The following is an 18562-nucleotide window of genomic DNA, read 5'->3' on the forward strand; positions in this document are numbered from 1 at the left end:
ATGATTTAATAAGAATAGAACCAGGTGTGAGCATTCTCGCCAAACTGGATGGTGGCGTCAAGGTATTTGAAAAAAACTGACAGGCTAAAGTCTGGTCAAGAAGGATGAGGAAGGATAAGTTATCTTTGTCACAGCCACTTACGAAGCTTAGACAAGATCCATTTCAGTATTATGACAAGAACAGAAAACTAATGAAGTTACTGTGAAAATCCTCTAGCCGCCTCACTTCAGTGCCTGTTTGGGTATTCAGAGGTAGAATTCAGAAGTCCAATTCACCTAACAAACACGCGTTTCGGAACTTCTGGGAGGAAACCAGAGCACCCGGAAGAAACACATGCAGACAATGGGAGAACGTGCAGACTCCGCACAGACAGTGACCCAAGCGGGAATCGAACCTGGGACCCTGGAGCTGTGAAGCAACAGTGCTAACCACGAAAGTAGAGGGTAGAAGTGTGGGTTAATGATAAGGACTTTCAACTAGTTAAAGGAGTCAAGGGCTCAGGAGAGGTTAGTAAAGACCACGCAATAGAACAGAGAGTATAGAAGGTGGAAGGTATCTAACTTCAGGCAGAGCAAAAAAGGTGGCAAATATGAGAAGCGAGATGATCAATGCAGGACTGAGGGAGTCTGCACTCGGAGTTTAAAAGGATGAGGGTGATCTTATTGAAACTTACAGGATACTGCTGGATAGAGTGGATGTGGAGAGGATGTTTCCACTTGTAGGAAAAACTAGAACCAGAGGACACCATCTCAGACTAAAGGTATGATCCTCTAAAACAGAGATGAGGAGGAATTTCTTCTGCCAGAGGGTGGTGAATCTGTGGAACTCTTTGCCGCAGAAGGCTGTGGAGGCCAAATCACTGTGTCTTGAAGACAGATAGTTAGGTTCTTGATTAATAAGGGGTTATGGGGAGAAGGCAGGAGAATGGGGATGAGAAAAATATCAGGCATAATTGAATGGCGGTGCAGACCCAATGGGCCAAGTGGTCTAATTCTACTCTTGTGTCTTATGGTCTTTTAGATTATCAGGCCCGGAGGTTTTTAATCGGCCTTCAATTCCATCAATTTCCCTACTAATATTGATCTCCTTCAATTCCTCCCTCTCTCTAAATCCTGCGATTTCCCCCAACATTTCTGGTATCTGATTTGTGTCCTCATTTGTGAAGACAGAACCAAAGTATGTGTTTAGTTCCTCATCCATTTCTTTGACCCCTATTATACATTTACCTGTTTCTGACTGTAAGGGACCTACATTTGTCTTCACCAATATTTCTCTCTTCACATACCTATAGAAACTTTACAGATAGTTTTTATGTCCCTGCAAGCTTACTCTCATACTCCATTTTTTCTTAATCAATCCCTTGGACCTTCTTCGCTGAATTCTAAACTGCTCCCAATCCTTTGATTTCTTAGCCAATTGTATAGTTCTTCCTTGGACTGAGTACTATCTCTAAGGGTGGAGCATAAAGGAAGAAATAATTGGAGCTTGTTAAAAAGACTACGGCAAAGACCATGCAAGATTTTAATTTATATATAGACTGGGAAGTCAGATGGGTCAAAGTAGCCAAGGTGAGGAGTTTGTTGAATGTTTTCAAGGTAGTTTCTTGGAATAGCATGTTCTGGAGCCAACTAGAGAGCAAACTATGTTAAACCTAGTATTGTGCAAGCACTGGGAGCAATTAACGATCTCAAAGTGAAGGCACCCTTGGGTAACAGTGATCATAATATGGTTGAATTTTGAATTTAGTTTGAGGAGAGAGGAGTTGGACTGAGATAGTTTTCATCCTTATAAAGGGCAATTGTGAGGGCATGAAAGCTGTGTTGTCTCAAACGAATTGGCAAATTATGTTAAGGGAGGTCAATAGAGATATAGTGACAAACATTATTAGCGAGAGGCAGCACGGTTTTGTGAAGGGTAGGTCATGTCTCACTAACTGTCACAAAGATGATTTATGCAGGTAGGGCAGTGGATGTTGTCTATATGGACTTCAGTAAGGCCTTTGACAAGGTCCCTCATGGCAGACTGGTACAAAAGATGAAGTCACCCGGGATCAGGGGTGAGCTGGCAAGATGGATACAGAACTGGCTAGGTCATAGAAGGCAGAGAGCAGCAATGGCAGGGTGATTTTCTGATTGGAGGGCTGTGACTAGTGGTGTTCCACAGGGATCAATGCTGGGACCTTTGCTGTTCGTAGTATATATAAATGATTTGGAGGAAAATGTAACTGGTCTGATTCGTAAGTTTGCAGACGACACAAAGGTTGGTGGAATTGCGGATAGTGATGAGGACTGTCAGAGGATACAGCAGGATTTAGATCGTTTGGAGAGGTGGCAGATGGAGTTTAATCCGGACAAATGTGAGGTAATGCATTTTGGAAGGTCTAATATAGGTAGGGAATATACAGTGAATGGTAGAACCCTAAAGAGTATTGACAGTCAGAGAGATCTAGGTGTACAGGTCCACAGGTCGCTGAAAGGGGCAACACGGGTGGAGAAGGTAGTCAAGAAGGCATACGGCATGCTTGCCTTCATTGGCCGGGGCATTGAGTATAAGAATTGGCAAGTCATGTTGCAGCTGTATCGAACCTTAGTTAGGCCACACTTGGAGTATAGTGTTCAATTCTGGTCGCCACACTACCAGAAGGATGTGGAGGCTTTAGAGAGGGTGCAGAAGAGATTTACCAGGATGTTGTCTGTATGGAGGGCATTAGCTACGAGGAGCCATTGAATAAACTTGGTTTGTTCTCACTGGAATGAAGGAGGTTGAGGGGCGACCTGGTAGAGGTCTACAAAATTATGAGGGGCACAGACAGAGTGGATAGTCAGAGGCTTTTTCCCAGAGTAGAGGGGTCAATTACTAGGCGGCATAGGTTTAATGTGCAAGGGGCAAGGTTTAGAGGAGATGCACGAAGCAAGTTGTTTTTACACAGAGGGTAGTGGGTGCCTGGAACTCGCTGCCGAAGGAGGTGGTGGAAGCAGGGACGTTAGTGACATTTAAGGGGCATCTTGACAAATACATGAATAGGATGGGAATAGAGGGATATGGACCCAGGAACTGTGGAAGATTTTAGTTTAGACGGGCAGCATGGTCGACGCAGCCTGGAGGGCTGAAGGGCCTGTTCCTGTGCTGTACTTTTCTTTGTTCTTTGATTAGAGGGATTCAAACACTGATGTCTTGGAAAGGTGGGCATTGATTTGGGCAAGTAGGGTGGATGGGGGCTGATTACAAAACATTTAAGATTTGCGAGCAGAAATGGACGTTTTAGATGTTGCATGGAGATTGGAGTCGAGGGTTATTTCTTTGAGAAAAGGGTGATGACGTTTAATGGAGAATGGAATAATACCTGAAGAGAGAATTGTTAACAATGAGGTTAACATGACGTTTAATGGAGAATGGAATAATACCTGAAGAGAGAATTGTTAACAATGAGGTTAACATGGTGACCAAGAGGGGGGATTGGTGGTGAGCAGTTTAGTGGGAATAGGGTACAAGAAGCAGGAGGTTGGTCTCGGACAAAATTAGCTCAGTGAGGCGGTGAAGAGCAATTCGAGGAAAGGTTGGAGAAAGGTGATTGTTCCGGGTTAGGACAACTGGAGTAGGGAGGGTCGGGCATGTTGGGGGTGGGAGGCTGAAAGGAACTCTGGCCTGGTGGGCTCGTCGAAGGGAGGGACATGGCAGTGACATTTTAATGGGTGCTCGATCTTGATGACAAAGAAGTTCATAAGTTCCTTACACTTCTGGAAGTCAGGGTGGAAGGGACAAGCGAGATGGATTTTTGAAGATGGTTCTTGGAAGAGAAAATAAATCCGGGGTTATATTTGTATTCCAGGATGATCCTGGAATACTGAGCAGTTTTCGTTACGTAATCTGATAGTTCTTAATATGGTCCAGCTCGATCTGGTGGTGAATGGCGAAACCACTTGTCCTCCATATCCTTCTAAGTCTGCCTCTCTTATAAATGCAGATTCTGGTTAAATATTGACCTGGACAAAGCATTCCTTGTTGGAATTGTTTCAATTTTTTAAAATTGCGATTTAGTTGTAGAAAGCATTTGAAGCTCAAAGATCTGAATGTGTATAGTAGATTGTCACGTGTACCGCAGTACAGTGAGTTATTGTTCTGCGTACAGTCCAGACAGATCGTTCCATGCATAGGAAAACAAAACATAGGACATGTATAAATACACAATGTAAATACATAGGCTCAGGTAATGGGTGAGCATACGAAGTGCAATACAACTTAGTTGAGAAGATGTGTGAAGAGATCAGTTCAGTCCATAAGAGGGCCATTCAGGAATCTGGTAAATGAATTGAAGATCGCTTATTGTCACAAGTAGGCTTCAAATGAAGTTACTGTGAAAAGCCCCTACTAGCCACATACCGGCGCCTCTTCGGGGAGGCTGGTACGGTGTGGTGAATGTACTTCATGTAATGCACACTGTATAGTATTGTGTCCCTGTGGGCTCTGTCTGTGAGCCGTTGCGCGGCTCTGCCCACAGGGGGAGATGAGGAGCTTGTACAGGGCTCCACCCTCGGCTCTGCCCATGGCCCCTCCCACTACCGGAAGTATAAAGTGATGCAGCTTTGCGAGCCTGCCCTCAGTTCTTCTGGTCGCAGGCAGGCTCAGTTGTAAGTCTATTAAAACCACAGTTTACTTCCAATCGTGTCTCGAGTGAATTGATGGTCACATCATACGGGAATTGAACGTGCTGCTGTCCTGCCTTGGTCTGCTTTAAAAGCCAGCTATTTTAGCCCTGTGCTAAGCAGCTGTTTTTGAACCTGTCAGTGGGTGTTCTCAAACTTCTAGATCTCCTGCCCGATGCTACCCACTTTCCCAAGGCAGTGGGAGGTGTAGTCAGAGTCAATGGATGGAAGGCGAGTTTGTGTGATGGACTGGGCTGTGTTCATGACTTTTGTAGTTTCTTACAGTCTTGGGCAGAGCAGTTGCCATACCAGGCTGTGATGCAGCCAGATCGGTCTTGGGAAGAGCAGTTGCCATACCAGGCTGTGATGCAGCCAGATCGGTCTTGGGAAGAGCAGTTGCCATACCAGGCTGTGATGCAGCCAGATAGGATGCTTTCTGGTAAGAGTCGATGTGGACATACTGAATTTCCTTAGTTTCCTGAGGAAGTATCAACGCTGTTTTGCTCTCTTGTCGTAGCATCAATGTGGGTGGACCAGGACAGATTGTTGGTGATGTGCACACCTAGCAATTTGAAGCTGTCAACCACTCCACCATTGATGCAGACAGGGGTGTGTACGATACTTTACTTCCTGAAGTCCATGACCAGCTCTTTAATTTTGCTGGCATTGAGGGAGAGATTGTTGTTCTTATGCCACTCCATGAAGTTCTCTATCTCCCTCCTGTATTCTGACTCATTGTTCGAGATTCGACCCACGACAGTCGTGTCATCAGCAAACTTGTAGATGGAGTTGGAGCCAAATTTTGCCCCACAGTCGTGTGTGTATAGGGAGTATAGTCAGGTGCTAAGTATGTAGGCTTGCAGGGCCCTGGTATTGGCGACTATCATGGAGGAGGTGTTGTTTATCTTTACTGGCTGTGGTCTATGGGTCAAGAAGTCGAGGATCCAGTTGCAGAGGGGCACATATCATAATATGCAATTTGCTGATACATCTGTATTGGATGGGAATTCTGGGATCTACATAGAACAATTTCATTTTTCCAATTAATCCACTTTTGTTATTTTGAAATGCAAAGGAAGTAAAGTTGCTATAGTCCCAGATGGCCACAGGCTGCTTTCTCCTTTGAGGGGGAGAGCTGACTGGTGGTGATTTAATCTGAGGATCACCACAAGGTAGTTGCACAACTTTTGTTGTAGAATGAAGTCCATAGCATGAAACTGTATAGCTCACTTCACTGTGTGCATGTATATTGCTTTACCATGGCGCAAAACAGAACGAACAGTGCAACATGAATACAGAGTGCCTGTATTTTGGGGGACACTGTTGAGCATGTGTAGGGTAATCCAGGATCTGTGCTTAATGATTTTCTTTTCGTGAGTGAGGAACCGATTGGCATTCTTTTTATCCAACTAGTTGATAGAAAGAAAAATCTTTCCAGATATATTTATAGATTGTACTTTAAAAAAATAAAATAATTTTTATTCAAATTTTCAATGACAAAATACAAAAAGAAAAGAGGACCCCCCCCCCCCCCCCCCCCCCCAGGTTGCGGCTGCTGTTGGCCTTTTCCTACTGCTCTGCCAGGAAATCTAGGAATGGTTGGCACCTCCTGAAAAACCCCAGCACCGATCCCCTTAGGGCAAATTTCACCCCCTCCAATTTAATGAACCCCGCCATCTCATTGATCCAGGCCTCCACGCCCGGGGGCCGCGCATTCTTCCATTGAAGAAGAATCCTCTGCCGGGCTACCAGGGACGCAAAGGCCAGGATACCGGCCTCTTTCGCCTCCTGCACTCCCGGCTCCTCTGCAACCCCAAATATTGCGAGCCCCCAGCCTGGTTTGACCCTGGATCCTACCACCCTCGACACCGTCCTTGCTACGCCCTTCTAAAATTCCTCCAGCGCTGGGCATGCCCAGAACATATGGGCATGGTTTGCTGGGCTCCCTGAGCACTTAACACACCTGCCCTCACTCCCAAAAAACCAGCTCCTCCTCCCATTTACCCTTAAGCTCCTCCACCGAGGCCTCGTCCTCCTCCTGCATCACTTGGTATGTTGCCGAGATCCTCCCCTCTCCAACCCACACCCCCGAGAGCACGCTGTCCTGGACCCCGCGCGGCGGCAACAGTGGGAACTCCGCCACTTGCCGCCTGACAAACGCCCTTACCTGCATATATCTGAAGGCGTTCCCCCGGGGGAGCCCGAACTTCTCCTCGAACTCACCCAGGCTCGCGAACTTCCTGTCCACAAACAGGTCCACCATCTTCCTAATACCTACCCTGTGCCAATTCAGGAACCCGCCGTCAATTCACCCTGGGACAAACCGGTCGTTCCCCCGTATTGGGGACCTTACCAAAGCCCCCACCTCCCCCCTGTGCCGCCTCCATTGCCCCCAAATCATGAAAGTAGCCTCTTAAACTCCTCCTCCATTTACTCCACCAGCCTCATGAGGTTAAGCTTGTGCAAGGCCCCCCAGCTCCTGGCCACCAGGACCCCTAAGTACCTAAAGCTCCTCTCCGCCCTTTTTAATGAGAGCTTACCAATCCCCCCCCCCCCCTTCCTGGTCCCCTGTGTGAACAACGAACAGCTCGCTCTTCCCCATGTTGAGCTTGTACCCTGAGAAATCCCCAAACTCCCTGAGAATCCTCATTACCTCCGGCATCCCCCCCACCGGGTCCGCCACATACAACAGGTCATCCGCATAGAGCGACACTCTGTGTTCCTCGCACCAGCCCCCCCCAGTTCCTCGACTCCCTCAACGCCATGGCCAGGGGTTCAATTGCTAGCGCAAAAAGCAGGGGGGACAGGGGACACCCCTGCCTCGTCCCTCAGTATAGCTGAAAATACTCCGACCTCCTCCTATTCGTGGCCACACTCGTCACCGGGGCTTCGTATAGCAGCTTCACCCACCTGACAAACCCCTTCCCGAACCCGAACCTTTTCAGCACTTCCCACAAATACCCCCACTCTACCCTATCGAAGACCTTCTCCGTGTCCATCGCCACCACCATCTCCGCCTCCCCTTCCACCGCCGGCATCATTATAACATTCAATAGCCTCCGTATGTTAGTATTCAACTGCCTCCCTTTCACGAACCCCGTTTGATCCTCGTGTGTAACCTGCGGCACACAGTCCTCTATCCTCATGGCTAAAATCTTAGCTAACAACTTGGCGTCTACATTTAAGAGTGAGATCGGCCTGTATGACCCACACTGCAGGAGATCCTTGTCCCGCTTAAGGATCAAGGAAATCAGCGCCCGAGACATCGTCGGAGGCAAAGCCCCTCCTTCCCTTGCCTCGTTGAAGGTCCTAACCAACAGAGGGCCCAGCAGGTCTGCATATGTCTTATAGAATTCGACCAGGAACCCTTCCGGCCCCGGCGCTTTCCCCGGCTGCATGCTCCCTATCCCTTTGACCAACTCCTCCAGCCCAACCGGCGCCTCCAGTCCCTCCACCTGTCCCTCCTCCACCCGTGGGAATCTCAGCCGGCCCATAAAACACCCCATTCCCCCCCTCCAGTGGGGGTTCGGACCGATACAGTTCCTCATAGAAGTCCCTGAAGACCCCATTGATGCCTACCCCACTTCGCACCACATTCCCTCCCCTGTCCTTAACTCCACCCATCTCCCTAGCCGCATCTCGCTTCCGAAGCTGGTGCGCCAGCATCCGGCTCGCCTTTTCCCCATATTCATACACCGCCCCCTGTGCCTTCCTCCACTGAACTTCCGCCTTCCTGGTGGTCAATAGGTTGAATTCGGCCTGGAGACTATGCCGCTCCCTAAGCAATCCTTCCTCCGGAGCCTCCGTGTACCTCCTGTCCACCCTCACCATCTCCCCCACCAACCTCTCCCTCTTCTCTGCTCTCTCCTCTCCCTGTGGGCCCGGATAGAGATCAACTCTCCCCTAACCACCGCCTTCAGCGCCTCCCAGACCGTCCCCACTCGGACCTCCCCATTGTCATTGGCCTCCAGGTACCTCTCAATACAACCTTGGACCCGCACTCCCACACACCTCCTCGTCCGCCAGCAAACCCACCTCTAATTGCCAAAGCGGGTGCTGGTCTCTCTCCTCCCCTCCTCCCCCAGCTCGAGGTCCACCCAATGCGGGGCATGATCAGAAATGGCTATCGCCGAGTACTCAGTATCCTCCACTCTCGCAATCAGCGCCCTACTCATAACAAAAAAATCAATCCAGGAATAGGCCTTATGCACATGGGAGAAGAATGAAAATTCCCTGGCCCTCGGTCTTGCAAACTTCCATGGGTCAACCCCCCCCCCCCCCCTCATTATCAGGCCCCCCGTCTCCAAGTCTGGCATCGTCCCAATTCGGGGCATATACATTGACCCACACCAACCGTTCCCCCTGCAGCCTGCCACTTACCATCACATACCTCCCGCCACTGTCTGCCACAACGTTCGACGCCTCGAACGACACCCTCTTTCCCACGAGGATCGCCCCCCCCCCCGATTTTTTTGCATCCAGCCCCGAATGAAACACCTGGCCTACCCATCCCTTCCGCAATCTAACTTGATCCGCCACCTTCAGGTGCATCTCCTGAAGCATGACCACATCCACTTTCAGCCCTTTCAGGTGCGTATACACGCGGGCCGGTTTGACCGGCCCATTCAGTCTCCTTACATTCCAGGTTATCAGCCGGATCAGGGGACTACCTACCCCCTCCCCCGCCGACTAGCCATTACCCTTCCTCAGCCCGCCACATGCCCGCGCCTCTCGCTCGGCCCATTCCCCACGGCGGCAAACCCCCATCCCGACCTCCCCAACCTGCTCTAGCTCCCTCTTGGCCATTACAGCAGCAACCTGGTTACCCCCCCACCCTCCCAGCTAGGACCCCCCACTAGCTGCATTGCTCCCTCCATTGCACTCCCGTAAGTCAGCTGACTCCTGCTGACCCCGGCCACTCCCGCCACTCCTTCGACCCCTCCCAGCGTGGGGCTTCCCCTCCTCCCCATTGCCCACCAGCAGGTTCTCCTCCTCCCCCTACCGCTCTCAGCGCGGGAAAAAGCACGCGCTTCCCAGCTCCGGCCCCGCCCCCTTCAGCCCTCAGCGTGGGAAGAAGCCCGCGCTTTCGACCTACTCGACTCCGCCTCCTCTGACGCCGCTCCCTTTACCGGCCCGGTCCACTCGCGGGGCCCCATCCCCCCCTTCGCGCCATCGGCCCCCCACATTGCCAGTCCGCCCCCCCTCCCCGAGCCCATCCGACAGACCCAAGCAAAAACAGTGCCCCACCCACCCAAACAGCAACAAAGAACCAACAATAAACAGAGAACTCCCCCCTCAAAGTGTAACGCAGCTACACGCAAACCCCCGTACCCAACCCTCAGTTTGAGTCCAATTTTTCGGCCTGTACGAAGGCCCACGCCTCCTCCAGGGGCTCATAGTAAAAGTGTCGGTCCTTGTAGGTGACCCACAGACGCGCCGGCTGCAGCATGCCGAACTTCAACTCCCTTCCTGTTTAGCACCACCTTCGTCCGGTTGTACCCGGCCCCCCTCTTTGCCACCGCCGCACTCCAGTCCTGGTAGATCCGTACCTCCGCGTTCTCCCACCTGCTGCTCCGCTCCTTCTTAGCCCACCTGAGCACACACTCCCGGTGGCAAACCGGTGGAACCGCACCAGCACCGCCCGCGGCGGCTCATTAGGCTTGGGCCTTCTCGCGAGTACTCTGTGGGCCCCCTCCAGCTCCAGGGGCCCCTGGAAGGACCCAGCTCCCACCAGCGAATTTAGCATGGTGACCACATAGGCCCCCACGTCCGACCCCTCCAGACCCTCCGGGAGGCCCAGGATCCGCAGATTTTTCCGCCTCGGACGGTTCTCCATCTCCTCGAACCGCTCCTGCCATTTGTTATGGTGCGCCTCCACCTTCACCGAGAGGCCTAAGATCTCGTCCTCGTTTTCGGAGACCTTTTGTCGGACCTCTCGGATCGGCACCCCCTGGGCCGTCTGAGTTTCCAGCAGCTTACCAATTGAAGCTTTCTTTGACTCCAGCAGCTCCTGCGCCCACTGCATCCATGCCGCCTGGTCTCCACCAGCCGCCATCTTGTGCTTCTTCCCTCGCTTCTGCTTTGGCTTCTGCCCCACTCCTGGTCCAGGCCATACACCGCTGGGGAAATGTTGCTGACTCCTTCCCACACCGGGAGACGTCGAAAAAGTTCTGTTGGGGGCCCTAAAAAGAGCCCAAAAGTCCATTCCTAGCGGGAGCTGCCGAACGTGCAACTTCGCTCCGCATAGCCACAACCAGAAGTCTAGATTGTACTTTTTAATGGACAAGTAAATGCTGCACTATTAACTCTTCTTGTATTGTTTTTGGTGTTTGTGGAATCGTGCTTACAGAGAGCTCTTTTTCATTCTTGTGAATAGGATCTTCTCAATTCACTTTTATTTGAATTGAATTAGGGCAGAACTGAAATACATTTTTAAAAACTAAAAGATCGAGGGTACATTCTTATTTAAAATAATTGATTTCCCATAGTGGTGGTCACTGGCAATTTAAAAATAAAGAGTGTTAGTTCCTTTTATGTTTTTATACATATTCTATTGAGCATTCCTCTACTATTAATTTTAGAAGAGGACGAAAACATTGAAACCCTGAATAAGTTATATTTACTCGGATATATTTGAATGGAACTTTTATTTTTAACGCAAAATAAATCAGTTAAAATTACTCTAGGATGTGACTGACATATACAGCGGTTATCAGGAATCAATGAGCATGGCTAATGAGATTGTTCTGATGATGTAAGCACAGTACCAGGGGGCCTGATACCAAAGAGAATTGGTTATCACAGAAAACGTCATGTGATTATCAGGGACCAAGTATATGCCTGTTGAATTTCACGTAACCTTTAATTACAAGTATTGCTCGAGATCCTTCAAAAGGGAACAAAACTACATTTATACATTCACTTGCATATGACTCGAAACACCTCGAAACTTGAAATGAAGTGAAAATCGCTTATTGTCACAAGTAGTCTTCAAATGAAGTTACTGTGAAAAGCCCCTAGTCGTCATATTCCGGCGCCTGTTCGGGGAGGCTGGTACGGGAATTGAACCGTGCTGCTGGCCTGCCTTGGTCTGTTTACAAAGCCAGCGATTTAGCCCTGTGCTAAACCAGCGCCTGAAACCCAAAGCAAATGAAATCAAAAAAAGCATGGGTGCTTGCTGTTTGCAAATGCCAAGATCCCACACACTCACAAAATGAATGACTATCTGATCACAACAGCCAGGCTGGTGACAGAATTAATTATAGTAAATGAGGATGTGAGAGACAAATGGAATGATCACATAATCACTAGCCAATAAGATTTCTGGTAAATGTCACACAATTGTAACTGTCATCTGATCAGCATTGGCCAATGAGATTGTTGAAGCAGAGTATGCAATTGCCTGAGCATTGTTCAGTGTTATTGTTCAATTGATTTATGTATTCAGATACTTGGATGCTTGATTAGTTCATGCATTATTAAAACTCTATCTCAGAAGGTTTGATGCTGTTTCTTCTCAGTTCATGTTCAATTTATCCATTTGTTTTCCTTAAATTCTGTTTTAACTATAAATTTTAACCTAGCTCCCTCACTCGTTTGCAGTTCACTGTGCAGTTTCGCAACTTATCTGTGCCACCTGGGGAGATGCTGAGCAGAGGAAAGAAGAGCCAAAAAGAGCAAGTCTTCCCCAGAATTGGTTATCTCCAAATGTCTGATCATCAAACAAAACTGGCAGAGGACTGGTAGGAAGTAGCTCCTCGCCATTTGTGACAGAGGAATTTAGGAATATTGGCTTCTAAATATTGGGATAATTTAAGGGTTAAAAGCCTGGGGTTATAGTGTGTTTGACTGCAGTCATCATGTTTATAAAAATAATTTTGTTTTGTAAAGGCCTGGAAGCCTCTAGGAGCCGGATGGTGAAATTAGCCAAAGGAATGTATTTTTTCAGTCTGGGCTAATGTACTGTGGATTGAGTGGGGAAAGTCCCCAGGAAGTTAATGTACTTTCAGTCTGCCGAGGTAATTTGTTTTATCGACTTGGGGAGATGATGTCATTGTTGGGTGGAGCCAAAGAATGCAGAGGGTCATGTTTTTGAGAAGCTTTGGAGGATGAAGAGATGAAGCCTAATTTGTCTGACACTGCTTCCACAATTCTCTCACAGTAGGGTGGTTAGCACAAGATTAAGACTATTTAAAACAGAGCAGTCCTTTCTGGTGACAAGGAAGAAGCTGAAACACACCAGATGAACCAGCTTTTTGAAGACTTTCAGCCAGAGTTTGAAGGGATTCTCACAGAAGCCAAATCTGTTTTATAAAGCATTACGCTATGCCATGCTGATTTTAACATAGATTGAGGGTTGTATGTTTCTTTTCCTGTTGTTAATTTGGAAATCAGTAATAGTGTTTATGGTATAATGATAAGCCGTTCTTTTCAGGTATGAAGTTAAAACGTTTAGTGATAATAACATTTTGTTTTAAAAATACTAAAGCCCTATTTCTTTAAGCAATCGCTCCTGGAATGAATCATTCTTTTCACACAGTCTGATAAATAACTGAAATTTTGGGGTTCCGATCCAATATCCTAGTCACTGTTGGGATCTAGTCTGGGATCGAAATACATTTCAGCCAAAAATTTGGAAATGGTATGAGGGCGAGACCTTTTTTAAATTTATTCATGTGATGTGGGCATTTATAACCCACAGAGAAGTTAGTTGGGTGCTGCCTTATTAAATTATTACAATCCTTATGGTGTTGGTATACTTGCAGTGCTGTTAGGGAAGAAATTCTGGGATTTTGGCTCCGTGACCGTGAAGAATAGTGATGTGGTTCCAAGTTAGAATGGCCAAAACTTGGAGGGGGACTTGCAGATGATGGTGTTCCCATGCATCTGCTGCCTTTGTACTTCCAGGTGGTATGGAAGGCATTGTTGAAAAAACTGTGGTGAAGTGCATCCTGCAATTGGTGGCGGAGGGAGTGAATATTGAGGATGGTTAACAGGATGCCAATCAAGCCAGTTGCTTTGTTGAGCTTCTTCAATGGTGTTGGAGTTGCACTGATCCAGGCAAATGGAGAGTATTCCATCATACTCCTGGCTTGTGCATTGCAGTGCTGTACAGGCTTTCGGAAATCGGGAAGTTCGTTAAAAGCAAATGACTGCGGATGCTGGAATTTGAAACGAAAAAGAAAATGCTGGAAAATTTCAGCAGGTCTGGCAGCATTTGTAGGGAGAGAAAAGAGATCACGTTTCGAGTCCAATGACTCTTTGTCAAAGCTAACAGACAGAGAAAGTGGGAAATATTTACACTGTGGAGTGAGAATGAAAGATGAGTCATAGCCACAGAAACCCAGGGAAACTGGGTGCTAATGGCCACAGAAACCAAGAGGAAAGAGTGCTAATGGCAGCCCCCAGAGAGGACAAAAGATGTGAATGGCCAAATAGCGGAGAAACTAACATCAGTGGGTGAACTGTGACAGATGTAGATGTGGGGGAGGGGGAAGCAAAGTGGAGAAAGGGTAAGGAAAGGTGGATAAGATGGGGGGGGGGGGGTGGTTTAAATATATAAAGAAAGAAAGAAATGGTAAAAGACAGTTAAAATGAAATAGGATGAAAACAAATGGGTCGAGGTGGGGTAGAGCTAATCATCTGAAGTTGAATTTGATGTTGAGATCGGAAGGCTGTAGCGTGCCTAACCAGATGAGATGTTGTTCCTCCAGTTTGCGTTGAGCTTCACTGGAACATTGCAGCAGGCAAAAGACGGACATGTGGGCATGGGAGCAAGGTCTTTTGTTAAAATGGCAAGCATCAAAAGGCCAGGTTCCTAATTGCGCACAGACCGAAGATGCTCAGCAAAGTGATCACCCAGTCTACGTTTTGTCTCCCCAATATAGAGGAGACCACGTTGGGAGCAGCAAATAGACCAAATTGGAAGAGATGCAAGTGAAACGCTGCTTAACCTGGAATGAGTGTTTTGGGCCTGGGATGTTAACCATGGAAGAAGTAAAGGGGCAGGTGTTACACCTTGTGCGATTGCACGGGACGGTGCCATGGGTGATGGGAGAGTAACTGGGTATAGTGGAGGAGTGGACTAGATTATCTCAGAGGGAACGGTCTCTGCGGAATGCTGACAGAGGGAGTGAAGGGAGGATGTGTTAGGTGGTGGCATCATGCTGGAGTTGGTAAAAATGGCGGAGGTTTATGCTTTGCATATGGAGGCTGGTGGAATGAAATGTGAGAACGAGGGGACTCTGTCCTTGTTCTGGGAAGGAGGGGCGAGGGTAGTGGCGCGGGAGATGGACCACACACTATTGGGTGCCCTGTCAACACCTGTAGGTGGGATATCACGGTTGAGGAAGCAGGAACACATTTTCGAAGCACCATTTTGGAAAGTGGCACCATCGGAATATAGGAATTTAGTTACTTGCCACAGAATTCCCAGCATCTGAATGCTGATATAGCCACAGTATTTATCTGGCTTGTCCAGTTTCTGATCAATGCTAACCTCCAGGATGTCGATAGTTGGGGATACAGCGATGGTATTGCCTTTGAATATCAAGGGTCGATTATTAGATTCTCTCTTGTTGGAGATGGTCATTGCCTGGCATTTAAGGGTGTGAATGTTACTTCCCACTTATCAGCCCGATATTGAATATTGTTCAGGTCATGTTGCATGTGGGTATGGACTGCTTCAGTATCTGAGATGAAGGGAACTGTACACTATGCAGTCATCAAAGATGGTTGGCCCTAGGACACTGACCTGAGGAACACTTGCTGTGATGTCCTGGCAATGAGATGATTGGCTATGATAACTACAACCATCTTCCTTTGGCTCTTAAGAATGTAGAGTTTTGCCATTGATTGCCATTGACTTATATTTTGCTGGGGTTCCTTAATGTTCTACTGAGTCAAATGCAGCCTTGATGTTAAAGGCACTTGCTTTCTCCACGTTTGGAATTCAATTATTTTGTCCATTTTTTTTGCTGAAATGAGATTTTGTCATTGATTCAACCTCGATTGCAGTATTAGGGCCAAATATGAAACTCCATTCAGGAACAAAATAGCAATGACCAGAGACTAAGCTGTGCTGAGTTGTTCTGGGAAAACCTGACTCTGCATTTGAGCAGGTTATTAGTCAGTAAGTGCTGCTTGATAGCACTGTTGATGACACCTGTTGACGATAATTCAGAGTAAAATGGAATAGATGCCTGAGTTGTAGCTGTACTGTGGAACAGTTAGGCTTGGAGCAAGTCTTCAGCACTGCAGTTGCTATGTCCAGTGCGCTCAGCTGTTTATTGACATCACATGGACTGAATCAAATTGGCTGAAGACGAGGGACCTCGGGTATAGAAGAAGAGAAATAATTATTTAAAAAAGACAGATACTGTGTTTTCCTTTCAGTTTGGTTAGGTGGAGGAAGCCAAATGGAATAATTACCAGGTGAATCAAAGATCATAGAATTTACAGTGCAGAAGGAGGCCATTCAGCCCATCGAGTCTGCACCGGCTCTTGGAAAGAGCACCCTACCCAAGGTCAACAACTCCACCCTATCCCCATAACCCAGTAACCCCACCCAACACTAAGGGTAATTTAGCACGGCCAATCCACCTAACCTGCACATCTTTGGACTGTGGGAGGAAACCGGAGCAGCCGGAGGAAACCCACGCACACACGGGGAGGATGTGCAGACTCCGCACAGACAGTGACCCAAGCCGGAATCGAACCTGGGACCCTGGAGCTGTGAAGCGATTGTGCTATCCACAATGCTACCGTGCTCCCCAAAGAAGAATCTAATGTATACTTTGTATTGGAAGCCTAATTAATAAAGACTAGGGTTATATAACGCCTTTTCCAACCGTAGTGTACCTCAAAGCACTTTGCAGCCAGTTAAGTTTATTTTCTTGTATAGTTTCTGTGTATTGTAGGAAATTTATCAGTCAGTTTGCATGCAGCAAGGTCCCACATGCAGGAATGTGATAATGAACATAGTGATGGGATTTGCCAGAAATTATTTTCAAAATGATGCCATCCACTTGAGAGGCCACACAGATTCTCAGTTTAACATATCATTTGGAAGGTGGTACCTTTCACAGTCTGAAGGTGGTACCTTTCACAGTGCAGCACTGGGTGTCAGCCTAGAATATATGCTCGAATCTCTTGGGTTTGAACCCACACCTTCTGGCTCAGAAGTGAGATACTACTGAATCACAGCTGTTAAGATTAATGACAATGGTTTAACTATAAGTGTAGTATTAAAAGACTTGTGTATAGTGAAATCTCGCTCTGTCATGCATTATGAATTATTTGTGATACCATTTGAATAATCCTGAATTTGGCTGAGTCACTGGCCATTACTATTTTCCTACCGAATTGAGTTTCATATTTGTCCCTAATATTGAAATGAGGTTGATTCAATGGCAAAATCCAAAATGAAACGAGTGGTGAAGTAATAAAATTCATACAAAATTCAACTAATAAAACCTAATTCTTACTGCTTTGTGTTTGTATTTGCGCAAGCAGTTTTGGTAACAGGATGTTTAAAATCGACTGGAAACAGACCAAGAACAACATTAACATTGATTTTTGGTTTACCCTGTTTACTTAGTTGTTTGCATTGGAGTTTGGATTTAATTTGTATTCTATGTGCCGTGATCAGTTTGTTTAATGCGTTCACTGGTTAAGATTACCACCTGTTTGTTTTTATTACCTATGTTGCATTTTTTAAATATCCAGTGTCCCAAATCAACATTTAAAATGTGAACGCAATGCTATTGTATAAAAGAAACATGCTAATATAATCCTCTGCCAAGTGTTGTGAACTGTTATGGAGAGTTCTAGCTTGTAATGTGAGAAAGATCTTGTATTATAATGTTGACCTTTCATCTATGGAACGTGGGCTGGCACTGAGCCCAGACTAAAGGAGTGAAACTCTTTGCCTATTGTCATATACGTTGGAGAAATGTATTAGCAATCTATGAGATTGAAACAAAGTATTAGCTTTCAAGCTGGGTCCTCAGGTTCAACCGTTCAGCTGCATTCAGTTTGAAATCCGGGTATTTATTGAGTTGAACAGCTAGGTTATGATTTCCTTGTTGTTTCCAGCTTTTGCACTGCATTAATAGTGCCGTCAATTTTGATATTGAGCATTAAGTGTGGAAGATATTTTGAAGCAGAGCTTATGCAAAAACCGGCATCAGGCCTTATCCAGAAACTTTGAGACTCTTGATTGAAATTGATTTCAAGTTCAGATCAATATTAGAGTGGCAATGTAGCTAGAGTTTCTGATCCCATGCTGTTGCAACTGTAATAAAACCAAACTGTGATAAATAGTTGCCATAAAATAGTCTGTCAGCAGTTTGTGTTTGCACTAGTTGCAGTACAACTCTCCGGTGCTAATGTTTTATAAAAGTAGTCAGTCAGCCCATTGCGAAGTAAGAAAATTTTACAACTTTGTTAGCCATCTCGTAACTTTGCGAAAAGATTTTAACATTAACTCTTTATTTTTCAATAGACATTAGTTTTGTGGGTAGCAGAGTTCAGTTCACATTCAAGGTTGCAATTGTAGGTATCTTTTATCACTGACTTTACAGCAGCCTGTCTCTGACTGGAAGGAAAGATTTGTGCCTCAACCATTCTCTGGTGGAAGGAAAGATCTTTGCCTCCAGACATGCCTGCTGCAAAAATAGCCACTGTGAACAAAAACGAAGGAGATTACAATGACTGCAACAATAACCGAGGCGACTCCTTGTTAAGTATTATGGGGAAGGTCTTTGCTTGTGTTGCTGTGACCTGATTGCTGACCCTGGGATCACTTCTATCCTGAGATTCAGTGCTAGAAGATTGACAGTAGACATGATTTTCTCACATTGTCAGTTATAAGAGAAGTGCCACGAACAGCGCATACAGCTCTACATTGCCTTCAAAG

General features: G+C 46.8%; 1 protein-coding gene across 1 annotated transcript in view; it reads left to right on the forward strand.

Moving 5' to 3' along the window:
* The window catches only part of spopla (speckle type BTB/POZ protein like a), a 251904-nt gene that overhangs the window by 154356 nt on the left and 78986 nt on the right, over positions 1-18562 (forward strand). The window contains 1 exon segment of the mRNA XM_038789941.1: positions 12247-12386. The gene's annotated coding sequence lies outside the window, so the exon portion shown is untranslated.

This window comes from Scyliorhinus canicula, chromosome 2 (genome assembly GCF_902713615.1).
Source record: "Scyliorhinus canicula chromosome 2, sScyCan1.1, whole genome shotgun sequence".
Taxonomy (NCBI): Eukaryota; Metazoa; Chordata; class Chondrichthyes; order Carcharhiniformes; family Scyliorhinidae; genus Scyliorhinus; species Scyliorhinus canicula.